Genomic DNA, 27,495 nt, shown 5'->3' with positions numbered 1-27,495 from the left:
GTCCTTAAAAAACAAACGAAAAACAAAATTTTCCTTTAAACAATTTAAAAAGTTTGTCCAAGTTAAATTGTCAGCCTTTGTCCACAGGGCATGCGTGTGCATGCGTGGCTGTTAAAAATGGTATTTTTTTGATGAAATGTCTTACCAAAATACTTCCAACTAGTTCCTCCTGCAGCTCTGGAATCTCACTTAAAGCAGGAGTTTCTACTTAAGCTGAAGAGCTAGGTACCTTATTGAAGGAAGAACCACACACACCCCTTCCACCACTGGAAGAGGAAGTAATACTATGTTAGTATGGTGTACTGTTTGGATGATGCTCCATAAAGATCAGTGCAAGATTGGGGGCCTTGATTGTCTATCACTGTTTTTGGACCAGGAGATACTAGGTCATTTAAAAGAATCAAGGATGGCGGCTTTTGAAAACAAGTACCAACAGTTTGCAGGTAGTTTAGGCAGCTATGAAATCTGATTTATGGTACCTTTTAATCCTTATTTGAATTCACCTTGTGGGAATCCACAGTAATAAAACATTCTGCAATGTTACAACTGCCAAGCTGTTCAAGTTTCAAGCGCTATGTACAGAGAAATGCCATACATTCAGGTGGATTTTCCATTCATTTAGTCACACCACTATGAACCCTTTAACTATAACCTAGTTCAGTTGTGGGTTCTGTTTCTTGTTGTACATAGTTATATGTTAAATGAGAAACAAAAGCAGAAACAGATCCTTCCAAGGCTGCCATCCATCTGCTATGGCAATGCAAGTAAAGCTAACAAAGTTTGACATGTAAGTTTGAGGTGAAATTAAAGTAACAGTGTGAAGCAACAAATGGAAGCTGTTGATCACAGGATTTGCTTTAGTGTGTGCTGTAATACACACACTTACCATGTGAGATTGAGGAGCTTGCTCACTCACTGGAAGGGACAGGGAATTCACCGCCTTGCTTGAAATGCTTTATTTGAGGGGGGAGGAGGGGAGATATTGAGATGGGAGACCAGCAGATAAACTGGAAACCACAATGACAGGCACTCTTGAAAAAGCAAGTATACCAAGGTGCGGAAAGAGGCTGGACCTTGTGTTGAAGCAACGTGCAGAGGCTCAGAAGTAACATCTTCTACTCCTAGGTCGGCCACAGATTTGACATGTGACCTTGGGCAAGTCTCATCATTAATTTCTTTCTGGAACTATGTGCTGATTCAGAAGTCTAAGTACTATCACAAATGAGGTTGGCACTTAGAAAGCTCAAGTGTCAGTGAAAGCCAGAGACTTAAAGGCTATGGGCCTGGATCACTGTAGAAAATAAGATGAGATTCTATAGGTGCCCATGAGCAATCTGAGCTCCAGTTTCCTATACATTAAATATGGGGAGGCTATAAACATTATTTTCCTTATTGCCCATCTAGAAGGTAAATTCTTCAAGGCAGGGACTGTATCAAACTATGTGTGTACAGCTGCCTAGCACAATAAGGTCCTCATTACAGTCTGGGGCTTTAGGGACCACCGTAGTAAATATGATAATTAGCTGGTTTTGTCCTGACAATGACAACTAGTGCTATCTCAATACAGCCCCTGCTGTCTCCAAGGAGGAAGGTAAGCTGTGCCAGGAGAAATAACCCTTGCCAGGCTTCCCCTCTCCATTGCAGTTCAGTTATGCTACTGGCAGGTTGGAGTCCAAGTCCTTTCCAACCTAGTGCTGCCACTTGAAGCACCTGTGTGCCCACGGGGGACTAAGAGGTTTCCTTATTTCCTAGAGCAGAAAAGCAGCAAGGATTTTGAATTCACCAAATAGCTCACAGAGAAATGTTAACCCTCCTTCTGCCACCTTCCCTTCTGTAGAGTAGTAACTAGCTGCATGAAAAGACCTACCGGTTGGGTGTATCTACATTAATGTGAAGCGATAAACCCTGGAGTTTATTGCTTCAGAGTTTAGTGCTTCCAGACATGCTGTTTGAATGTTTGCCCAGGACTGCAGCATGTTGAGCCAGATTGGAGGAGCCGTGGATGGTGGGGGGCCCTGGGGTCAGCCTGCAGGCCCAGGGCTGCTCCCCTCAGCTCAACATGCTGTGGCCGGGCTGCCTGGGGCATAAGGGTGCTTCAGTGTGGGGTTAGCCGGTAGGCTTCATTGTAAATAAAAGTTAAAAAGGTCACACATTCAATATACCATACAAGTGGAACAAGCTGTTTCCCTGCTATTCCTCCTCCTCCCCCTACCTCAAATTCCACTAGTACTAACATCATTTGTAAGGAAAGGGAAATTGGAAGGTTAAAAGAAAAGACTATTATGGATGCTCCACTCAGGTTGAACTGAATTATAGATCACTTCAATTAGAGTTAATTATGTTTCAGAATATTAATTTGATCTGTAAATCCATTGCTATCAATGTCAACTTCCAGTTGAAAGTCTGGGGGGTTTCAGTCATGATATCACTATGATGTCTTGCAGGGCATAGACTCTGAAGTAGCTGCATGGAATAGAAGACATGCAACAAACTAGAACTCTTGGTTCCAAAGTGATTTGCTGGAATGGAAGAGGAGGCCAATATGCAAAATCCAGGTCTGTGAAAATGCAAATACAATGCAGTGAGGGACAGAGGATATGGGAGACAACAGGTGTGAGACAGGTACATGGCGGGGAAAGGAGTGTTGACCTGGTGATAAGAAAATAGCTGGTAAAATGTACAGAGGTTACCTGAGGTTAACCAGATAGCAAACAGACATTGGATTTATGGCACATTATACCCTATATGTAGTCCAGGATGTTTTGTATCCACTAAATTTATGAAGTGCAGTTTTACCCCAATTTCCATGCCTGTAATTCTTCTGGGCAAAGAGATGCTCGCAGTTTTAATTACCCTTGTATTCATTCCCAGTGGTTAAGCATTAAAAAAAAAAAAAAAAGGTCACTTTAAAAACCCCACTCTGTCAAGTGCATGTGGGGAAAACATGTCTTTGCAAGTTTACTTAAAAATGACCGAAGACACTTGCAAGCACTGGCTCCAAACTTCTTTCTGATGAACAGGCAGAAAAGACATTTTTCCTAGACTGCCTGTGAGCAGCAATTAGTGCTGAGCAATAAGAACTCTCATCCGGTCCCTGGCAGTGCTGCTCTCACCATTGCAAGAAAGGAAAAGTACCCTCTCCCTAGGGACTATCATTATGGTTGACATTATATGAAAATGGAGACGTAAGGAGGAAAAACAATAGAGAACAACACAAGATCAATGATTAGATGCTTTCACACACAAAATTCTTCCTTTGTTGACACAAAATTATCCCACATGCCCCTTGCCAGATCAGCTCTTGCTCAGATTTTCTAGCAGTGCTCAGAACCCAAAGATCTGAGCTCTTCCAAAAATTGTTCCCCTTTTCTGATACATAAATGGGAGCTGAGCTCTCTGGAAACCTGCACTGAATGCATGCATTGGTGGTCCCTCGAGGTTGAGGATGACATCCATCAGGCTTGATGGGTCCTCAGGTGACTGAGGAGCCTGATTCTAGATGCACACGTTCTTTGACAAAGGGGGCATGTTGTTGCACGGGGGAGTGGGATTCGGAGTACTGAGTTGGCCTCTTCTGCTTCCTCCACCACCACCGTTCCACCTCACTATCATGTCATTGTGCCTCAAAGTGGCAGACACCTTGGTGGACCAGGTGGTGCCATGCTGAATGGTCAGCAGCTTGCTCCTCCCAGCCATTGGTGTCTATGCCCCGGTGCTTGCGCGTAACCTTGAGTTTGTCTTTGTACTGTTTCCTTTGGCATCCCTTTGAGCATTGGCCAATGGAGAGCTGGGAGAAGAGAATCTGGTGAGAAAGAGGTGGTTCTTGGACATCCAGACTCAGTGGCCTATTCATTGGAGTTGATTTCTCAAGAGCAAGGCTTTGATGTTGGTTGATGCAGCTTCATGGAGGATGCACATGCTGGTCTGGCAGTCCTCCTATTTGGTCCCCAGGATTCGATGCAAGCACCACCGGTCAAAACTCTCGAGGGCCTTAATGAGGTATGGGTAGATGGTCCAGGTTTCACTGCAGTAGTGGAGGGTGGTCAGCACAACAGCCTTAAAAACCAGGACCTTCATCGACTTCCCAAGGTCCCTATTTTTGAAGACACATTGTCACAGCTTGAAGGCAGAACCCCTTGAGCAGCTGACCTGGTGCTGGACTTCTTTATTGATGGTAGCCCATTGAGGGAGGTGGCTGCTGAGATATGGAAGGTGCTCCACGTACTGCGGAGCCTCCTCGTCTATATAGATAGTGCAAGGGATGTTCAGTTCTCCAGCAGGCCTAGGAAGGGTTTTTGGAGAAGCTTCATCTTGGCAGCATTCAGGGACAGGCCAAGTCTCTTGTACAAAGTGTTGAAGAGCTCTAGGGTCGCTTGCATATCCTGTGCAGAGTCAGCCATCAAGCAGCAATCAGAAGCAAACTTAAGGTTGTGGGTGTCCTTGGTGGTGAGCTTCATTTATGCCCAGAAGTGCCCAAGATGAAAAAGCTTCCCATCCAGTCGATACTGGATACGGACGCCAGATGGTAGATCATCTTGGATGAGGTGGATGATGATGGTCAGGTAGATGGTAAACAAGGTGGGGACGATCACACAACTTTGTTTGACCCCGGTCTGGATGTGGAAGGTATCAGGTTCAGATCCGAGTGGACTGAATGCATGGATCCCTATCTCACCATTCATTCATTCTCCTTTCTTTTATTACTACTAGCAAACATAGAAACAGATGTCCCTTAAACCTGAAAAACATGAATTTTTAAGACTTAAGGGCAGTGTTGCATTTGTAAGGAACAGTTTTTACCTTGAAAGATTAAAGGACGTTTCAGGTGGCTGCCCAGATGGAAATTAAAACTCCCCTCATGACTTTGTAAGCACTTCCTGTCTAGAACTGCTTCTCAATAAAAAACACCTAAGACATCTAAGCTCTTGCTCAGCACATAATGATCTCTCTGTCTACTGTCAGCCAGGTACTGGTTTCTAACTAATTACTGTAAAGTGTAATAATCAGGAGGGCTACAACACAGGCAGTCAGGCTTTTACTAGATGGCGAAACAGTGATCAAAAGCCGGAGATAGAAACCAGGAGGTCTGAGGCGGGCAGAAAAGAAATCTGAGGACTTGCGTTTAAGTTGGCAGACCCGGATGAGTTCCATCCCAGGGTACTGAAGGCACTGGCTGATGTCATTGCACGGCCACTGGCGGGAATATTTGAAAACTCGTGGCGCATGGGCCAGGTCCTGGAGGACTGGAAGAGGGCCAATGTGGTCCCCATTTTAAAGAAGGGAAGGAAGGAGGACCCAGGCAACTATAGGTCAGTCAGTCTCACCTCCATCCTTGGCAAAGTCTTTGAAAAAATTATCAAGGCTCACATTTGCGACAGCCCGGCAGGAAAAATTATGCTGAGGGGAAACCAGCACAGGTTCGTAGCAGGTAGATCATGCCTGACTAACCTAGTCTCTTTTTATGACCAGGTTACAAAACTCCTGGACGCAGGAGTAGGGGTTGACGTCCTATACTTGGACTTCAGGAAGGCCTTCAATACGGTATCCCACACCATACTGTTGAACAAGTTAAGGGGCTGTGACTTGGATGACTACACAGTCCGGTGGGTGGCAAATTGGCTAGAGGGTCGCACCCAGAGAGTCATCGTGGATGAGTCGGTATCGACCTGGAAGGGTGTTGGCAGTGGGGTCCCGCAGGTCTCGGTGCTTGGACCGATACTCTTCAACGTCTTCATCAGCGACTTGGATGAGGGAGTGAAGTGTACTCTGTCCAAGTTTGCAGATGACACAAAACTGTGGGGAGAGGTGGACACGCCAGAGGGCAAGGAACAACTACAAGCAGACCTGGACAGGTTGGACAAGTGGGCAGAAAACAACAGAATGCAATTCAACAAGGAGAAATGCAAAGTACTGCACCTAGGGAGGAAAAATGTCCAGCATACCTCCTGCCTAGAAAATTACCTGCTTGGTGGCACGGAAGCGGAAAGGGATCTTGGAGTCCTGGTGGACTGCAAGATGAACATGAGTCGTCAGTGTGACGAAGCCATCAAAAAGCTAATGGCACTTTATCGTGCATCAGCAGATGCATGACGACCAGATCCAAGGAGGTGATACTTCCCCTCTATCGGCCTGTGGTCAGACTGCAGTTGGAGTACTGCGTGCAATTCTGGGCGCCGCACTTCAAGAGGGATGCGGATAACCTGGAGAGGGTCCAGAGAAGGGCCACTCATATGGTTAAGAGCTTGCAGGCCAAGCCCTATGAAGAGAGACTAGGGCACCTGGACCTCTTCAGCCTCTGCAAGAGAAGGTTGAGAGGCGACCTTGTGGCTGCCTATAAGTTCATCAAGGGAATTGGTGAGGTTTTATTCACCAAGGCGCCCTCGGGGGTTACAAGAAATAATGACCAGAAGCTAGCAGAGAGCAGATTTAGACTAGACATTAGGAAGAACTTCTTCACAGTTCGAGTGGCCAAGGTCTGGAATGGGCTCCCAAGGGAGGTGGTGCTCTCCCCTACTCTGGGGTTCTTCTAGAGGAGGTTGGATAGGCATCTATCTGGGGTCATCTAAACCCAACACTCTTTCCTGCCTATGCAGGGGGTTGGACTCGATGATCTATTGAGGTCCCTTCCAACCCTAACGTCTATGAATCTATCACTGGCTTTGTAATCAACCAAGCAAGGGAAGAGACTGAATCTGAGAGAAATTTTCCACTTGGCTGTCCAAAATAAAAAGGAATACTTTTCAAAGGCTCTGATAAGCTGTCGAAAGCAGGAAGTGACATCCTGCTAGACAGATGACGAGAACTATGTATACAGAGATGATTAGATGGACCTTAACTTGGGTTTTTAGCACAAACTGGAGCAGAAGGGGCTGGATAATCTTTGGGGGCAGCACCATGGCTCAAAGACACTCCCGTGAGTCACGTTTCCTTCTGAGCATGGGAAGGGAGTGTACTTTATTCATTTGTTGCTGGCTTATACTAACAGCAAATGATGACAATACAGAGCTGTGCCCCAAGTAGGGAATTTTCTTTCCCCTTCATAGTTTCATAGTAGCTAGGGTCAGGAGGGACCTGACCTGATCATCTACCATGATCCCTGCCACAGGCAGGAATGAATGCTGGGTTCACAAGACCCCGGACAGGTGATCATCCAACCTCCTCTTGAATATGCCCAAGGTAGGGGCAAGGACCATTTCCCTGGGAAGCTGGTTCCAGATTTTGGCCACCCTAACTGAAAAATATTGCCTTCTGATCTCCAACCTAAACCTATTCTCCATCAGCTTATGACCATTGTTCCTCATCTCCCCAGGTGGTGCTGGGGATAAAAGAGCTCTGCCTATTTGCTGTTGAACCCCCCTGATGAGCTTGTAGGCAGCCACCAGGTCCCCCCTTCAGCCTCCTTTTGTTGAGGCTGAACAGGTTAAGGTCCTTCAGTCGCTCCTCATAGGGCCTGTCCTGCCACCCTCTCACCAAGTGAGTGGCCCTCCTTTGAACCCTCTCCAGGCTGGCCACATCCCTTTTGAAGTGCGGGACCCAATACTGGACGCAGTACTCCAACTGCTCCTGACCAAAGTCACATAGAGAAGGAGGATCACCTCTCTGGACCGGCTTGAGATGCACCTTTGGATGCATGACAAGGTCTGGCTGGCCTTGTTGGCTGCGGTCTGGCATTGGCGGCTTATGTTCATCCTGGAGTCAATAACGACTCCAAGATCCCTTTCCGCCTCTGTGCTTTCAATAGGTGAACTCCCCAGCTGGTATTTATACTGTGGATTCCTTCTCCCAAGGTGCTGCACCCTGCATTAGGCTACGTTGAACCCCATCTTATTCTCATCTGCCCACTTTTGTAGTCTGTCTAAATCTAGTTGCAGCCTCTCTCTCCCTTCAAGTGTGTCCACCTCACCCCACATCTTAGTGTCATCAGCAAACGTGGATAGCGTGCTTTCCACCCCCTCATCCAAGTCACTGATGAAGATGTTAAACAGTGGGGGTCCGAGGACCGAGCCCTGGGGTACCCCACTGCTCACATCTCAACAGGTTGAGTACGACCCGTCCACCACTACTCTCTGGGTGTGCCCTATCAGCCAATTTTTTACCTATCCAACTGTGCAGGCATCAATGCCACAGTCGCTTAATTTATTGAAGAGGATGTGGTGAGAGACAGTGTCAAAGGCCTTCTTAAAGTCTAGAAAGACTACATCCACAGTGACACCATCATCCAAGGATTTAGTTACTTGGTCATAAAAGGCAATCAGGTTGGTCTGGCAGGACCTGCCTTTGTTGAAACCATGTTGATTGCCCCTGAGCACGATCTCCCCTGCAGGCCCCACAGATATGCTCCTTGATGATTCTCTCCAAGATCTTCCCGAGCACTGAGGTGAGGCTTACAGGCCTATAATTACTTGGGTCCTCCTTCCTCCCCTTCTTAAAAATAGGGACCGCATTAGCCAGTTTCCAATCCTCCAGCACTTGGCCAGATGACCATGAATGCTCATACAGCCCTGCCAAGGGCTCTGCGATGACCCCTGCCAACTCCCTCAATACCCTTGGGTGGAGGGCATCTGGACCTGCAGATTTAAAAATGTCTAGCCCTTCCAGAAGATCCCTAACTACATCTGCACTACTGACTGAAGACTTGATAGAGCTAACCCCAAGATTGTCCCTACCTCTGGTAGGTGGGATGTCCCAGTCCCTGTTCAGGAAAAGAGGCAAAGAAACTGTTAAAAATATCAGCTTTCTTGTCTGGTGTGGCCACCAGATTACCGTTTGTCTCTTGCAGGGGCCCTACATTGCCTGGTGCTCTCTTCTTGTTCCCAATGTACTTGAAAAAGGACTTCTTGTTTTCCTTAATCCCGGATGCTAGCGTGAGCGCCATCTCTGCCTTGGCCTTCCTAATAGCCCTCCTACACTTCTGGGCCGAGGAGGAGGACTCCTGCTTGGTGATAGTTCCTCCCTTCCACTGGTTATACGCCTCCCTTTTAATCCTAAGGCATTGCTGGATGCCCTTGCTAAGCCAAGGGGGTTTCTGAGCGCTCTTACCCCGCTTGCTACTTTCAGGGAATGTTATCCTTTGGGCCTGGAGGATCGCCCCCTTAAGGTACAACCATCCCTTGTGGGCTCCCATCTCCTCTACCTTCTGGGTCCTTAGTGCCTCCCCCACTAGTCTCCTAAGCTCATTGAAGTTGGCCCTTCTGAAGTCAAGGGCTTTAGCCTTTGTGTGAGCCCTAGACGCCCTGCATTCCATAGATTCATAGATGCTAGGGTCGGAAGGGACCTCAATAGATCATCGAGTCCGACCCCCTGCATAGGCAGGAAAGAGTGCTGGGTCTAGATGACCCCAGCTAGATGCATATCTAACCTCTTGAAGACCCCCAGGGTAGGGGAGAGCACCACCTCCCTTGGGAGCCCATCCCAGACTTTGGCCATTCTAACGGTGAAGAAGTTCTTCCTAATGTCTAGTCTAAATCTGCTCTCTGCTAGCTTGTGGCCATTATTTGTTGTAACCCCCGGGGGCGCCTTGGTAAATAAAACCTCACCAATTCCCTTCTGTGCCCCCGTGATGAACTTATTACAGGTTATTCACATCCCATTTGAAGTGTGGTGCCCAAAATTGGACGCAGCATTCGAACTCGGTCTGATCGGCGCCCGATAGAGGGGAAGTATCACCTCCTTGGATCTGTTCTTCATGCGGTGGATAGTGAAATCCAGCAGGTGATGATGGCTATTGACTAGGTGGTCAAGGACCTGCAGTCCCCTCACCAGGTCATCCCCCGTGGCCAGGACCAGGTCCAGCAAGGCGTTACCCCTAGTGGGGCTGTGCACTTCCTGGATAAGGTGAAGGTCCTATAATACAGCCAGGAACATACGCGAGTGGTCAAACCTGGCTGTCTGCTCCTCCCAGCAAATATCTGGGTATTTTAGGTCACCCATGACAATAGCATCCCATGACCTAACCGCCTCCATAAGCTGACTGGAGAAGTCCTGATCTAGCTCTTCCCCCTGGTTGGGAGATCTGTAACAGACACCCACCGTAAGGTCCCTTTTGCCACGCCCCCTCGTAGTTTGCCCCATAGCATCTCTGCCTGACCCTCCTCTAACAGGAAGCCTATCCTTGATGATACGAGGTGCTCTTTGATATAGAGCACAACCCCCCACCTTTCCTGTCTGTCCTGTCTCTTCTATATAGGGTGTACCCCCGAATGCCCACCGCCCAGTCATAGGTTTCTGTGAGCCCTACTAAGTCTGGGTTCTTGCAATCAGGAAGCAAAGTTCCTCCTGCTTACACCCCATACTACAAGCATTAGTGCAGAGGCACCTGAGGCCTCTTGAGGGTTCTCGTGCTTTCCTCCCACTCCCAGGACAGTTGTGGCCCCCTACTCCTCGGACATTGACACTTACCTGTTCTTCCCTTCCTCTCGTCACCCTGCGTGCTGGTGAAGTATCCTCTTCACTCAAAGCAGCCCCTTCCCCCAGTGAAGCTAGTTTAAAGCCCGCAACATGAGATCAGCAAACCTAGAGGAAAAGATACGTCTTCCATTAGGGGAGAGGTGAAGCCAATCCCACCCCAGCATTCCGTCCTTACAGAAACCTGGGTTGTTGTCAAAAAACCCAAAGCCTGCCTCGTGGCACCAGCTCTGAAGCAGCTGGTTAACCATGTCAATGCAGGCCTCATGATGCCTACCCCATCCACTTACCAGAAGAATGAAGGAAAATACCACCTGAGCTCCCATCCTCTTCAGCTGGTGTCCCAAGGCCTTGTAGTCCCCTCCATGATGTTATCCAGCTTGCCCTTGGATGCATCATTTGTACCCACATGGACCACAACCAGTGGGTAGTAGTCAGAGGGCTTGATGATTTTAGGGATGGTCTCTGCGACATTGCGAATCCTCGCTCCAGGCATGCAGCAGACCTGCCGTGACCAGGGCTCTGGGTGACAGTTTGCACCATCGGTTCCCCTCAGGATGGAGTCTGCGATGACCAGAACTTTGCATCTCCTTCTTGGGCTGTGACTCTGAGCTGGTGATGTAGGTCAACCGGCTTCAATTCCTCTGGGGACCAGTTCTTCTGCCTCCTCCTCCAGGGGCCCCAGGGCTGCATACCTGTTCCCAAGGGGTGCCTGGGGAACAGGCACACCAGTTGCTCAGACTGCCCTGCCCTTGAGAGGTACCTGCTGCCACTGATTAGTTGGGCACTGTGCACACGGGGTGTCTGGTGGATTCCTGTCCCTGCAGAGAATCGAAATGCAGGTCAATTTCATCCTCCGCCACCTGGATCCCCCACAGCATGCTCACCTCAGCCTGGAGCTCTGCCACCTGCCCCTCCAGAGCCTGAAGGTGCTCACAAGAGGGGCAGGTGGGGGAGTCACCAGACCTGAGTCCCACCCCAAGGCATCCCACCAGGCCACACCCACAGCTCAGTGGCAGGTGGTTGCCTGGCCCCACAAGGGCTCCGTCTGTGTGGCAGCCTCAGAGGAGCTCTGGAAGCATGGCACCATGTAGGCAGGACCCCTGGCAGCACTGTAGGACCCCTGGCAGTACTGAGGTGGAGCCAGAGATATAAGAAGCCATGGATATATGGAGTGAGACACAAACGGAGCCAGAGATATAAGGAGCCAGAGATGTATGGGGACAGAGAATATTAAGAGCCAGAGATACATTGGGGCCAGAGATATAGTGGGAGACAGTTATATGGAGCCAGAGATATATAGACCCAGAGACATCTGGGGACAGAGAATATTAAGAGCCAGATATATATTAGGGAGAGAGATATATGGGGACAAAAATATAAGGAGCAACAGATACATGGGGACAGAGATATATAGCGCTAAAGATATAAGGAGCCAGAGATATGGGGACAGATATTTATAGAGCCAGAGATATAAAGGAGCAAGAGATATATGTATGTGGAGGCAGAGACATATAGGGACAGAGATATATGGGGACAGAGATATAAGAAACTAGAAGTATCTGAAGGCAGAGATATGAGGAGCCAGAAATATAAGGGGAGAGAGATATAAGGGGAGAGAGATATGTGGAGCGAGGTATATGGGGACAGATCTATATGGAGCCACAGATATGTGGAGGCAGAGATATATGGGGACACAGATACATGGGGACAGAGATAGAATTAGCCACAGATATATGGTGCCAGAGATAAGCAGAGCCATAGATATATGGGGACAGGGATATAAGGAACCAGAGATATATGGGGACAGATCTATATGGAGCCAGAGACATATAGAGCCAGAGATATATGGGGACAGAGATATCTGGGGACAGAGATATATTGGGAGAGAGTTACAGAGAGAGCCAGAGATAAGGAGCAAGACATATACGGAGTCAGAACTGTATGGGGACAGACGTATATGGGGAGAGAGATAATGGAGCCAGAGATATCTGGGGACAGAGATATCTGGGGACATAAATATATAGTGCCAGAGATATGTGGAGCCAGAGGTGTCTGAAAGCAGAGATATACGGGGACAGAGATATATGGACCTGGTATATAGAGAGCCAGAGATACATGGGGACAGAGATATAAGGAGCAAGACATGTATGGAGTCAGAAATGTATGGGGACTGATATATATAGAACCAGATATATATGTGGAGGCAGGGATATATGGAGCCAAAGATATATGGCACCAGAAATATATTGGGAAAAAGATATATAGAGCCAGAGATGTATGGGGAGAGAGATAAATACAGCCAGAAATATAAGGCACCAGAGATATAAGTCGGCAGAGATATATAGATCGAGAGATATACGGGGACACAGATATACGCAGCCAGACAGATTGATGGAGAGAGAGATTTATGGAACCAGAATTATACAGAGCCTGAGATATACGGAGCCTGAAGTATACGGAGCCCAAGATATATGTAGTCAGAGATAGTTAGAGACTGATATATATTCAGCCAGAGATAAATAAAGACAGAAATATATGGAGCCACAGATATATAGAGGAAGAAGTATATGTTTGCAGAGGTATATGGAGCCAGAGATATATCAAGCCTAAGATATATAGAGCCAGAAATATATGGAACGAGAGATAAATGGAGCCAGAAATATATGGTAGAGAGGATATGGAACTAGAGATATATAGGGGAAGAGATATATGGGGCCAGAGACATATTGAACCAGACATATATGGAGCCAGACATATATAGAACCTGAGATACATACAGCTTGAGACAAGTGGACCCAGAAATATATGGGGACAGAAATATAAGAAAACAGACATATCTGGAGGCAGAGATATACGGAGCCAGAAATATACAACCCAAGTAAAAGACAACAAGATATTGTTTTTTAGATATATAGGGAGTAAAAGGAAGGCCCAGGGAGGAATAGGACCCCTGCTAAATGGGCAGAAACAATTGGTGACAGATAGGGGGGACAAGGCTGAACTCCTCAACGAGTTCTTTGCCTCAGTGTTCCTAAGTGAGGGGCAAGACAAGTCTCTCACTGGGGTTGTAGAGAGGCAGCAGCAAGGCACCAGACTTCCATGCGTAGATCCTGAGGTGGTGCAGAGTCACTTGGAAGAACTGGATGCCTTTAAATCGGCAGGCCCGGATGGGCTCCATCCGAGGGTGCTGAAGGCACTGGCCGACATCCTTGCAGAGCCACTGGCAGGAATATTCGAACGCTCGTGGCGCACGGGCCAAGTCCCGGAGGACTGGAAAAAGGCTAATGTGGTCCCCATTTTCAAAAAGGGGAGGAAGGAGGACCCGGGCAACTATAGGCCAGTCAGTCTCACCTCCATCCTTGGTAAAGTCTTTGAAAAAATTATTAAGGCTCACATTTGTGAGAGCCTGGCAGGGCAAATTATGCTGAGGGGAAACCAGCATGGGTTTGTGGCGGGCAGATAGTGCCTGACCAATCTAGTCTCTTTCTATGACCAGGTTACGAAACTCCTGGACACAGGAGGAGGGGTAGATGTCATATACTTAGACTTCAGGAAGGCCTTCGATACGGTATCCCACCTCATACTGGTGAACAAGCTAAGAGGCTGTGATGTGGATGACTGCACAGTCCGGTGGGCGGCGAATTGGCTAGAGGGTCGCACCCAGAGAGTCGTGGTGGATGGGTCGGTCTCGACCTGGAAGGGTGTGGGCAGTGGGGTCCCGCAGGGCTCGGTCCTTGGACCGATACTCTTTAATGTCTTCATCAGCGACTTGGACGAGGGAGTCAAATGTACTCTGTCCAAGTTTGCAGATGACACAAAGCTATGGGGAGAAGTGGACACGCCGGAGGGCAGGGAACAGCTGCAGGCAGACCTGGATAGGTTGGACAAGTGGGCAGAAAACAACAGGATGCAGTTCAACAAGGAGAAATGCAAAGTGCTGCACCTAGGGAGGAAAAATGTCCAGCACACCTACAGCCTAGGGAATGACCTGCTGGGTGGCACAGAGGTGGAAAGGGATCTCGGAGTCCTAGTGGACTCCAAGATGAACATGAGCCGGCAGTCTGACGAAGCCATCAGAAAAGCCAATGGCACTTTATCGTGCATCAGCAGATGCATGACGAATAGGTCCAAGGAGGTGATACTTCCCCTCTATAGGGCGCTGGTCAGACCGCAGTTGGAGTACTGAGTGCAATTCTGAGCGCCGCACTTCAAGAAGGATGCGGATAACCTGGAGAGGGTCCAGAGAAGGGCAACTCGTATGGTCAAGGGCCTGCAGACAAAGCCCTACGAGGAGAGACTAGAAAAACTGGACCTTTTCAGCCTCCGCAAGAGAAGGTTGAGAGGCGACCTTGTGGCTGCCTATAAGTTCATCACAGGGGCACAGAAGGGAATTGGTGAGTATTTATTCACCAAGGCGCCCCCGGGGGTTACAAGAAACAATGGTCACAAGCTAACAGAGAGCAGATTTAGATTGGACATTAGGAAGAACTTCTTCACAGTTCGAGTGGCCAAGGTCTGGAACGGGCTCCCAAGGGAGGTGGTGCTCTCCCCTACCCTGGGGGTCTTCAAGAGGAGGTTGGATGAGTATCTAGCTGGGGTCATCTAGACCCAGCACTCTTTGCTGCTTATGCAGGGGGTCGGACTCGATGATCTACTGAGGTCCCTTCCGACCCTATCATCTATGAATCTATATGAGGAGTGAGATATAAGGAGCCAGAGATATATAGAACCTGAAGTACATGAAACCTGAAATATAATGATCTAGAGATATATGGAGCCAGAAAGATATAGAGCCAGAAATATAAGTAGTGAGTGATAATTAGAGCCAGAAATATATGAAGCCAGAGAAATATGGAGCAACAGATATATGGAGCCAGAAATATTGGGAGCGAGATATATAAGGAGCAAGAAATATGTAGAGCTAGATATACATGGAGCCAGTGATATGTGGAGCCAGAGATAGCTAGAGACTGAGATTTATTTAGCTAGAGATATATATTTCTTGGTCCATATAGAGCCAGAGATGAATGGATCCAGAAATACGTAGGGCTGGAGATATCTGGCACCAGAAGTATCTGGAGCCAAAGACACACAGAGCCAGAGACATGATTTCAGAGATGGATGGAGCCACAGGTATATGGAGGCAGAGATATATGGAGGTTGAAAACTATGGAGCCAGAGATATAAAGAGCCTGATATATATGGAGTCGGAGATATATTGAGCTGGATTTTTATGGAACCAGAGATCTATAGCATAGTATATATATTGATCTGTAGTTTTATAAGACCAAATGTATATGTAGCCAGAGATACATGGAAGCAGGTATATCTGGAGCCAGGGATATAGGGAACCAGGGATATACTGAGCCAGAAATATATAGCGTAGGACAAATCTCTACTTTATTGAAACCAGAGTTATATACAGCCAGAGGTATATGGAGCCAGAGGTATACAACGTGTGGGATATATAACGCCAGAGATATATGGAGTCAAATATATATGGAGCTGGAGTTGTATGAAACCTGAGATAGACAGACCCAGAGATATATAGCGCAGGGCATATATAGATCGGGAGTTTTATGGAACCAGAGATTTGTGTAACCAGAGATATATAGAGCTGGAATTTTATGGAACCAGACATATATAGAGGCAGAGATGTATATAATTATAGATACATGGTGCCAGAGATATACAGAGCTGTAATTTTATGGAGCCAGAAATATATATGGAGCCATAGGTATATAAAGGCAAAATATATAGAGCCAGAGATAGATGGAGCTAAATAGATAATGAACTGTAATTTTGTGGAGCCAGAGATATATGGAGTTGGAGATGTATGGAGGTAGTGATAAATGGACTTACAGTTATATACAGCTAGAGATATAGGGTGCTAGAGGTATAGGGAGGTAGAAGTAAATGGACATAAAGGTATATGGAGATAGAGATATATGGAGATATATACAGATAAAGATATATATAGAGAGAGATAGGCACACTGCTGAAGAACTGTTGTTGCTTAGTGGCTTGTTATAGAAGAAAAGGGAGCTGCAGTTGTGCAGCCACATGAGCCCAGGCATGCTCTCTCACACAAGAGTCATCCTCATTTTCTGACGTACAACCAGAGCATTCCCATAACGTGGTACATACCTTTCATTAAGAGGTTGGACTCCGCTGGGCGCTGTATGACTTTTGAAAGAAGCCTTGCCGTTTTCGTATGGAGAATGAAAGCAAATGGAAGAGGTTCACAAACATTGAGGACATCACTGTGAAAGCAACAAAATTGAAAATTACAGCAATTACTGGCAAAGTGCAATTCAAATACTCAGGAAACACCAAAATGTTTGCTTACAGTAGTATAAAATGACTGGCTTCCAAAAAAATGGAACACTTTTTAAGCTATTTTTCAACCACTGTGAGTTTCTGTACATCTGGTCCATAAGCACACTTGAACAGGAAGCACGGGAGCGGGAGTCCCAGGAAGCTGGAGACCTGGGGTGAATTTGCACGGCTGTCTGGGAGACCAGCATCGATCCCATGACAAACGTGCACGTGGCAGACTGATCTTTCCCAAAATGGAAGTTCTCTCATCCTCTTGGGCCTTGGCACCTTCTGGGCAGAGAGGTACCTATACTTAGCCCTATCAGCTGGAACTCAGCCAAAGGCAGGGTATATAGCTGCATTTGTACAGACTAAATTAATCCCGAAATCCATAGGCATCCATAAGGAGCAGCTTACACTATCGCATGCTGCTTTCCAGAAACCCTCTGACACTGCATTGAGTCCAGTCGGCTCCATGCAAAAAAGCCCCTCTTGTTTTCCCTTCCTACCTCAGCTGAGATGCCGCCAACTTCAGCCTAACCCTGAGACATCCCCCCCCACCCCACCATGAAAGGGAAGAAAAGGGCTAAAGCCTCCGTCCTGCACCACCCCCAGGCAGGGTGCACTCTGGGCTCCTGTCACCACAGACACCCCCAAGCATAAAATCCCCATGGGGAGATGTCACCTCTCTACCACCAGCACTTAAGCTAACTGAAAGAGCGCCAGCAGCCTCGGGCACAGCCACAGACAGGGCACACCCTGAGCAATAGCCTCTTGATAGAAGGGGGGGGTGCAGACCAAGGTTCAAAGAAAAGGATGATACCAGAACAACCCAGGGAGAAAGGACAGGCAGCAGGTGTGGTGACACAGTGCCAGAGCAGCAGGGGAAGCACAGCAGGAGGAGGGATGCGAGGGAAGAGGAGGCAAGTGCCAGCAAAAATGAAATGGGGAGGGCTGAAATTGGGCTGAAACTCCAGGAAGGGCCAAGGGGCAGGAGCTGAGGGCAGGGAAAAGGGGGAGAAGATGCCAAACCAAACAGGGGAGTGAGGTAAGACAGGGGGTTTAATAAAGAGAGAACAATAAACGGGGACAGGGAGAAGTGTAGCTGCAGTAGCATCCCATGTTTCACATACGCTAAAGGCCAACACAATTGCACTTCCCTCAGCAACCTTCAGCCCACCACCAGTTTCAAGCCCCAGCCCACAGCCAACCAAACTAGGGGCTGCCTGTGTGCGCATCCCAAAACCAGGCCCATGGGTTACGGGCAGTTGCCACCAACTGTGCCCGCACACCCCTTCCCAACACAACACCCAGCAAATCCCATCAGGAATCCAAACTCGTGGACTCCAACCATGTACCTGTGAAGTGCATGTTGTCCATGCCAACCCCCACCCCTCGTGGTGCACCAAACACGTTACGATTTGCACCTGGTCTAAGCTCTGAGATGCAGCCAAACAATCCTTGCATCCCAGTTGCATCAAACCTCTGTCCCCAGCACTGCCAGCCTTCACTCTTACTGCCATGACAAGGCCCTCCCGTGTGCACTCCACTAAGAAGGAGCCCCACAGGGAGCAGTCAAACAAGCTAGCCTACGACTATACTGACTTTAACCCAACAAGCCAGGACTCCCCTGCCATGCAGAAAACCCCACCAGGTACTAGGTAGGGGACTGCGCACAACACAACAACACAGGGCTACAACCTGTCCCACGCCCAGACCAAACAGCTGCCCCATCACCATCCCCCAGCCCAACCAGCCCCACTCACTGCCATCACGCAATCTCTACTTCAAACCAGAGATGTTCTTATCCCTTTCCAAACCCAAATATGGCACCCAATCCAGACAGGTCTCCAAGCCCTATCTCCATACAACCAATCAAGGCATTCTACCAATTAGTTGAGCTCCCCAGCAACATAGCCCCCTCACCTCACCTGAGTATCTGGCATGACCCAAGAACATGTTGTCTCTTCCCTGAACACCAGGTTTAGACTCAATCTCCTGAGGACCCCTCTTGCAACCCAAGCCCCAGGCCATAGCCAATGTCACTGCCCCATCCACTTCTCAAAGTCCTCAGGCTGCAGTAAAATAAGCCCCAGCAACAGACTCCCGGTGTAACTCCAGGATGGTCGCAACCAGTCAAGCCACCTCATCACTCTGAGCCCACAAAATCCAATTAACCGATGCAGAAGCCCCCAAGCTTCCTAGCCTGCTCCTAGCTCAAAAAGGCTCCAGGCTCACACACCAAAGGAGCTGAGGCTCTTCTCTCAAAGCCTCAGAGCTCCTGCCTCCAGAGTCCTGAAATACAGCACGGATACACCCTACTGCTTGAGTACCCAGCGTACCCCGAAGTCTAGTCAGTGCCCCCACAACTACATCCCAACCCCAACAAGATGCCCCACAATCCTATGCAGGCTGCAGCCATCCCAGCCAGCCCCCATCCTTTGTGGAAAGCTTCCCAAACTCCCCAATGCATCCAACCAAGCCACGGCTCTGATCTCTCCTACCTCTGCCCACAGTCTGTCCCAACCAAATACCAACCACCCTTCCTGGCCACAGGTGGCACCAAACCAGGCTAGGGAAAATCAAATGTCTTTTTCTAGTGCAGTGACAGTCTCAGAAGCATCCTAAACAGGCATGTCTTCGCCTCACAAAGAAACCATGCCATCAAGTGCACACCAACACTGAAGGATGCATATCTTAGTACCAGTGCACCACTCCTAATTCAAGAACATGTCTCAGGGGCAGAGTTATGTTTATGGTAGATATTTAATAAATAATTCAGTGCCTAATTATTTAATAAATAATGCAGGTGTTTATGGCCCCAGGTATAGGAAAGGCTAGGCAACCAATTCATTCCATCAAGTGTCAGGGGTCTTACACATCCACCCAAAAAGCAATCACTTCATAGTGATACCTATCTTTTTCAGGAAGCGGGGCACACTGCTTAAGAAATGTGGGTACAACCAGGACATTACTGACTACCTATAACAGACAAGAGAGCTGCAGTGATGCAGCAACATGAGGCCCAGGCATGCTGTCTCACGCAACAGCCATCCTGTTTCCTGGACCTACAACCAGAGTGTAGTCCAGTAAAATGTGCTATCTACCAAAATATGCCATTTGCCCTATATGCTAAATATCACCCTCCCCAAGTACCATATCCTCCTTAGACTTGCAGCATAATGCAACCCTGCACTGAAGTAACTAGGGCTGGACACAAAACCTGACAGTTTTGTGAAAAACAGCAGAAATCTTACAGGTAAGCTTTCAAAAAACATACTCCTCACTTTCCAATACCAGTGCAAGGCATGTCTCGGTCTCCCCACAATAAATGCCACTAATGACCATACCATGTTTCAGCTGCTCAAGTAGACTAAGTCCGGTGCTCCAATACATGAGGATTTTTTTTAAGGAAATACAAATCAAGGGAGAGATATTCAGGCCATAGTCTCAGGGCTACCCATGAAACTGAAAATGTTGCTGAGGAGCAGGGGTACAAGAAGGCTGTTCCAGAGGACAGACTGTACGTGGCCAAAGGGTGCCCTTTAAGGCTCAGATGCAAAACTGTCAAGACAAACTGCCACGTCCAGCCTCCAATAACCTGCCTATTGGAAAGGCTGAACTCCTCTGGGGGAAAAAAACACCACCATCCCATTCTCCACTCTTCCTTGCAAACAATGAGAATGCAAACCAAACCTGGTGTTTTAGTTCTTCAGAAGTGCAAGGGCGAGTAGACTTTTTCAGACACCGGGTCCCCACTGCTCAGCACTAATGCTCGTACAAGTTGAACAGGAGCTCACATGAGCAGCAGCGAGGAAACCGGAACGGACCAAAAAAACCCCCTCCTTCTCTCGGAGACACTAGCTACTATGACAAGTACGTCTACGGGGCCTACCAGAACGGGGCCCTGATCTTTGGCCCTCTAATGATACAATACAATCAGTACATGAAAATGGAAACAGGAAGCCAAAAGGTGTGAGGACATACCCTCTGAGGGCAAGGAAATGAGTAGAACAGAATCCTAGAAAAAAGTAACAGCTTAAAAATCAAGCAAATATACTGCATGTTATAAAGAACAGTGTTCACAAGTTTTACGTAACACCACAAATGGTTTGGGAAAACAAACCAACCCAAATTCAGGCCATTACACTGATAGCCTGAACTTCCAATGAGGGTGGCATTTCAAAGCCCCAAGTCCCTCCTAAATACAGACTGGGGAGGAACGTCCAGCATCATGCAAAGTGGCAAGATTTTCTTTTCCTAACGCATAAGAGGGGTGTCTGCCCAACTGCTTTTTGGCAGACTCCGACAGAAATAAAGATCACAGCTATCTTTCTCCTTTGGATTAACTTGGGTTCAGAAGCAGGGTGGAGCAACCATACAGTATGTTGCTGTGAGTAAATGGTCGAACCTGCACAACTTGACTATAGCAGGCTATCAGTACTTTGCCGTGAAAGAAGGGTTATTAGGAATACCACACAGAAGGTACCATGGGACACCTCTTTCCAGAGCTTTACCAATGAACCCCTGCGGGGCACACAGAAGCATCTGAATAAAGCTCCCACTCCCAAGGGCAGCAGCACTGAGCAAAGGCCAAACCATCCAAGCCCTTAAGTTGGTGGGGATCACTGGATGAGAGACCAAGAGGGAATGCAAAGCAAGTGTAACTTTCCGTCACCACCGAGGGCTGGGTTCAGATTCTGGGGCTGAACATCACCTTCCTTGCCCTGGCTCTAGCCCCAGACAGAAAGCCAAGAAAGTACGTTCTGACTGGGTGCTCTAACATTTACAGGCTCCCCGCCCCCACCAGCAAATATTCCATGGAGACAGGACTTGTTATAGGGACAAACTCAACAGCACCAACTAAAGGCCACCCTAACTATGACACATTCAGCAAAACCAAAAATAGTTCACTCTTGGGGACTCACAAGGCAACCCAAGGGAGGTGCCACTTGGCCCAGTTAGTGTGGAAGGGAGAATCACCCACAGCTGTCCTTGTGGGGCTCCGGCAGCTACACAACCCGAAGCACCAAGTGCTGAGTAGGGAGGTCTGCACCATAGCCTAGGCTACAGCTTGTCAAGTCATCCCTGTTCCTCCTTGCTCCCCATCTACTGCTCTACTGTCTCTGCCCCAGGGCTGTTGTCCCCTGGCCCTGCTTGGGGACCCCCCTTGGTGCACTATGTGCCAGTCAGCCTCATGAACAGTCTTCTTCCCTGTCCTGATTTCCCCCCTCCTGCCTCGCCTCCTATTCTGCCTCTACTGTACAGTCCTTGCTCCTGTCTTTATTTCAGTCCTGGCTTCTTTTTCCCCCTCTTCTTTCTTTTTGTACTTTGGGTAGAGACTGGCCTTTTCATGAGGCTGTAGTTGGTAGAAGCTTGGGGACATTCAGGAGCTTCATTTAGAGGGTGAAGGGTATGGTGGCATTAGCTTGGTTGCATATAGTGTGGAGGCTTGGAGAGGGCAGGGTGTTGGGCTTTGACGGCTACAGGGCAGGGGGTTGAATAGTAGTCAGCTTGGATGGCTGCTGCTAGGAGGTAGGGTGGTGTATGTTTAGTGGGACTAGCTGATGCGACAGCATGGGCTGTGTAGGTTAGTGCAGCCTTGGTGCTCAGGTAGATGGGACTGCTTGGAATTGGTGGTGATGGATAACTGAGGGCAGTGCAGATTCTGAGCTTTACAGAAGAGGTTTGAATTAACTGTGTATAACCTTAATGTTAGGGCTGATTAGAACGGAGTAGGGACCCATGGGCATTATGCCTCTGCTGCTAGCTTTCGCTGGTGAAGGGTAGCTTTCACTTTCTGCTCCAAGTTGACACACAGAGCATGAACAACACGCATTGTACCTCCAGCCTTTGGTCAAGAGCTTTCTGGCTTCTTTCATCTGAAGGCAGGCTCTGAAACACAAGACAACACAGATGTTAAAACCTCAGCAACAGACTGCAAGCAAAGGAAGAGTAAAGCTCACTCAACTCTGTCCATGCCTCCTTTCCCCTCCTCCGCCTTACTTCTTTCTGACCTTTCATTTGTGAGAGAGAAATCCACCTCTACATTGTACCCACTAAAATATAAAGCAGATAGACAAATGTTTTCTTATTGTAAAAAGAAAAAAAGTGACACGCACTGTGTGTTACATAACAAATATGTGGACTAAATCCTTATACAAGGACAAGTGTCCAACAGACTTTTTGATGGCTTCTATCTCCAGCTCACTCTTCTGTGCTGGGTACAATATATCTCAGTGATGCAAGGACACACATTCAGCCCAGGCACTCATCTCTGCAGCATTTGCATTCTTGAAGCTGGAATCTGTTCCTTGCACATAGTTACAAGCTTTGGCCCAAAGGTACACAATTAGTTTGTGTGAAACAGGCTGAACAGAAAAGTTTCTGTGGACAGGGTAAAAGCCAAGCCATACATTTTAGGCGTAAAATGTACACGTAAAATGTGAGCTGCAAGGTAGCAGGGGATGCTACTATATGCAGCTTTCTGCCATGGTTTAGCAGATGTGGGGAGCTGGCTGAATACCGGGCCCTGTTCTCTCCACCCCTGCCCACAGAGCCAGGCGCAGTCACCAAGGGGCTGGCAGTCCTTCTTGCTGTCCTGGAACCAACAGTTCTTGAAGGCGGGCTGTGGCTGCGCTCACATGTCAGGTCCCCAGGGCCACGGCACGTGCAGCACTCAAAGCACTCCTCCTCAAATTGGGCGTCTCCCACCTGTCAGTGGGGGATGAATGGGAAAACAGGAAGGAACATGCAGAAACACTCATGCAGATCCCACTCTGGGTCCAGGACGACTTGTTATACTCAGCCACTCTCCCCAGGCCAGAGGCAGTTGCATCTCAGCTCCCTGCTGCACTTGGTGTTGCCCTACTCCATAGCTGGCTGCAATGGGGCTGTGCTAACTGCAGCTGTGCCCTACCCCACACCTGGGTGCATCCAGGCCCCTTTCTACCCCACCATGCCCCTGCCAGCTCACCGGGTGGTAGGTGCTGCTGGGCCAAGGCAGCTGTAAGCTGAGGCCAGGATGCAGTCGGTTCCACTGGAGATGAGGTTAGCCAGGCAGACGCAGCCCTCAGCACAGCCCCCCGGGGAGGCTGCAGAGCAAGAGGTGGGGCAGTGGGAACCATAAGTGTTGTAGTTGCTGTTGGCCGGGCAGGTGAAAACTTGGCGGGGAGGGGCAGAGAGAGAAGAGGGGGCGAGTGCCCTGGTGCCTGGGTACCCTAGGAGGGGGTGGGGGCCGGAGAGCGAGAGGTAGGGAGTCAGGGGGCCTGGCTGCTTGGGCCCTGCACTCCAAGCACATGTTGGGACCATGCCAAGCCCAGACACTAACGGGGGCACCAGAAGCAGGGCAGGCAACTGTGCAGCTGCTGAGGCTTGTGCAGAGGGGCTCTTCTGGCCCCCAGGAGTTGCACAAGTTGAAGTGACAGGTACAGAAGAATTGTGTGACGGACATCTGGGCCTGGCATTACCTGTGGGGGCAGGGGACAGCAAGGCCAGTATCCCTCACTCTCAACAAAGCCCCATCTCCTTCACCCCAATACCCCTCACACCCATCCTGCAGCCCCCCCACCCCATCCGATTGCCCCCCAGTCCTGACCCGCAGCCACCACCGAAGACCCCACCAGGGTCCAGCAGCTGCCCACTACTCTCGGGTCCTTCTGTCTTGTCCAAGATCTCGAATCTGCAGTCAGTGATGATCTGCCTCCCAAGCTGGCATATGGCAGCTGGGCAGGGACCTCCCAGTTCTCCTGCATCTCCCAGTACCCAAAAGCTACCTCCCAATCCCCTCCCAGCCGCACTCACAGCCTTCAGTGTCCCCCACTAAGAGAGCCCAGTAACCTTCTATTAGCTCCCCAGAAAATTCCCAGTATCCCCCAGGGCCTCCCAGCACCCTCCCAGGCAGACCCAGTAAACAGCCCAGCTCCTCCAGTAGCCTCTCAATAGCCCCCCCCCCCCTCCCCCGGTGCCTTCCAATTCTCCCAGACGATGAAGAGACACTCAGTTGCTGGGGGGGGGGGGCGGCACTGGGGCTCCTTGTGCTGAATGCCAGGGCACTGTCATGGCCCTCGTAGATCCCATCCAGGCAGCACTGGTCATTCCTGGGGTCTCCATGAGTGTCACCCCATGGGCCCCACAGCTGCCAGGCCACTGTACTGGGACAAGCAGAGGAGGGAGGGGTTGTGCACCAGGCATGCCGTACACTGGCAGGGGGACAGGCCTGCAGTGTGGGATTGAGAGGAGACCAGCAGGGCTGGGATGGGGGCAGCTACACCAGATCTGCAGGCTGCTGCCCCCATCCCAGCCCTCACTCTGCGCCCAGTGAGGAGCAGGCAACAGTCCAGGAACCAGCTGCAAAGCAGAAGAGGGGGCATCACTCACAAGCCGTTTACCGGCCAACAGCCACAGCTCCCCAGTATCCTCCCAGTACTTTGAAGGAAGCCTCAGTAACCCTCAGCCCCCAACTTGTCCCAGCCAGTGCCTCCAGTATCTCCCAGTATCCTCCTAGTCCCTCCCAGTGGTCTCACCAGGACACAGCACCACCAGCACATGCTGACAAGAGCACCAGGCAGCTGTATCATGGCCACACAGTCCCGGGAGCCTCAGCCTGTGGTCCCCTTGTTCTCACCCTTGACCAGCAACCGCAATCCTGCCGGACAAGTGAACATACATGGGGTCAGGTGGTATGCTTGCAGCTGCCCCAGCACCCCCACCAGCCAGCCAGCTCCCACCCCACAAGTAACACAGTAACCTGTGACCTGACAGTCACAGAAAAGCTACCAGCCCAGGAACACTAAAGCAGCTGCCAGCTACAGCCAGGCCCTTAGACCATCTGCTGCAGCTGCATGGAGGACTGCACGGGACACCCACCACATCCTTGACATCTGCTGTTCCCAGCACAGACACCACGACAGGGCCCAGCTGGCATCCAGACCCCACGCGCTGCACTGACCAGCTAGAACAGAGTGAAAAATCCCCTTTCCCATTCCTGGTACTTGTCACCTGCTTCCCACATGGTACCAAGAACAAGGGCCAGCAGCTCTCTCAGCCTGTGCTCGCAGAGTGTACGACCAGGAAAGGAACACGCCCAAACCCCCTACTTCTCTTCTGCACCTGAGGAAAGGGCCTCTGGGCCAGAAGCCTTGTCTGCCACTTCTCCCAACTGCACTCTCAGTCCAATACAGCATCCAAACAAAACAGATCCTTGCCTCACGCATTCCCTGGATGATCAGAACTGCACTTACCCTTCCTGACTTCTGCTTCAATCCAGTCTACAAACAGCTGCAGCAGACACGACTCAACACAACCGATTCTTCTTCTTGCTACTTAGCTCTGGCATCACTTCCTTCCTCCCCAAACACGAGTAAGGCCTGTGAGCTTGTCTGCCAAGCCTCTGAAATACACAGCTGGTCCAGTATAGGCAATTGCCAAAGACCTGGCTTCATATACATTTCTTGGACCATCCCGCCCAAAGCTATACTCCAAGCCTGCTAGCACACAGAAGTACACCCAAGCAATGGGACACTAGCATGGAGGTGAGAAGTGCAAGAGCTCACCACAAATACATCATGTTAGGAACCTGCCCATCATTGCAGATCCGGATAAACAGACCTGATGCAGCTTCACGTGACTAAGGGCTGAGGCAAGAGCTCCGAGCAGATCTGGTTCCAGGCAGAATAGGGTTGAGGAGATTCCCCAGCAAACACTGTCCTCCTCAAGCCACAGGCTCCAGCTGCTTAGTCAGGGTGTGGAGCCCAGGGCCAAAATCCCTGGGAAAGCCCTTGGCTAGGATCCAGCCTTAGTCCCCTGAGAGTGCAGGAAGGGTGGGAGAAGCTGCAGCACCTATGTTACCTCCTGCCACCCTGGGAGCCAGGGCTCCAGCAGTCTCAGAGCTGAGGGGCAGGAGCCAGGCTGCAGAGCCCCATTTCTGAGAAGGATGCAGGACACATCCTGGAAGTTTGCAATCACTGCTTCTGCCTGACAAGAGGAGAGAGGGGGCAGGGGAGGGAAAGGTGGGAGAGGGGTAGGATGGTATCCAGGGAGGAAAAGATGCACAGGAGGCTACTCAATGGAGAGGGTGGAGGCATGAGGCAGAGGGACAGGCATCCTGTGCAGCTGTGGGAAGGGCTTCAGGCACTGGGGACAGCAACACTACAAAACCCAATCCCAGGGAGGCTCTAGAGCCTTGGGGTCTTTGCAGGTGAGATTCAAATGATTATTAACCAGTCTCTCTTCCCAGACACCTGGTCCCAGGTGCAGCTGCTAGAGTTGGGCAAGGCCATGAGGAAGCCTGGAGACCCTCTGCACCTCTCCTGCAAAGCCTCTGGGCTTGCATCCGGCAGCTCCCACATGCACTGGGTCCCCCAGGTTCCTGTGGAGGGGCTGGAGTGGGTAGCTGCTATGAGCAACCTTGCACCTACCATACACTGCAGCAGGTCTGTGCAGGTGGGGGGAGGGGGGGGTCACCATCTCCAAGGGCAATTCCCTGAACCTGCTACACTGACAGATGAGGCATATGAGCCCTGAGGACAGTCTCGTATTGTGCCAGAAACACTGTGAAGCAAGTCCTACTGTTGCTAAAGGAAAACCCTTGTGCTGCAGACCTCTTTTATCCCAGGTACCACAAGCAGCACTGGCTTGGGGACTGGGCTGGAGAGACAGCACTGTTAGCAGGGCACCAGAACCGACAGCAAGATTTAACTGTCATCACCTGCAAGGATTCCCTCTGCTACACTCCTTGTCCAGCATTTCCCTGAAATCAGCAGCACTTCT

General features: G+C 49.5%; 2 long non-coding RNA genes across 3 annotated transcripts; both read right to left on the bottom strand.

Annotated features, from left to right (window-relative positions):
- Positions 1-602: 602 nt before the first annotated feature.
- On the bottom strand, positions 603-10,506 carry LOC132244234 (uncharacterized). Its single transcript, XR_009455821.1, has 2 exons — positions 10,399-10,506; positions 603-4,738 (listed from the first exon to the last, which is right to left on the bottom strand). It is a non-coding gene; the product is annotated as an uncharacterized LOC132244234 (long non-coding RNA).
- A 6,067-nt stretch (positions 10,507-16,573) lies between these two features.
- Positions 16,574-24,245, bottom strand: LOC132243947 (uncharacterized). Of its 2 annotated transcripts, XR_009455499.1 has the most exons (3): positions 23,299-24,245; positions 22,434-22,620; positions 16,574-16,670 (listed from the first exon to the last, which is right to left on the bottom strand). It is a non-coding gene; the product is annotated as an uncharacterized LOC132243947 (long non-coding RNA). The 2 variants fall into 2 exon arrangements; XR_009455498.1 differs by lacking the exon at positions 16,574-16,670 and having other exon boundaries at positions 21,808-22,620.
- Between the last annotated feature and the right edge of the window lie 3,250 nt (positions 24,246-27,495).

This window comes from Alligator mississippiensis, chromosome 11 (genome assembly GCF_030867095.1).
Source record: "Alligator mississippiensis isolate rAllMis1 chromosome 11, rAllMis1, whole genome shotgun sequence".
In the NCBI taxonomy this organism is placed as follows: domain Eukaryota; kingdom Metazoa; phylum Chordata; order Crocodylia; family Alligatoridae; genus Alligator; species Alligator mississippiensis.
Note: the sequence above shows the minus strand (reverse complement) of the source record. Positions and strands in the feature narration are given on the sequence as shown.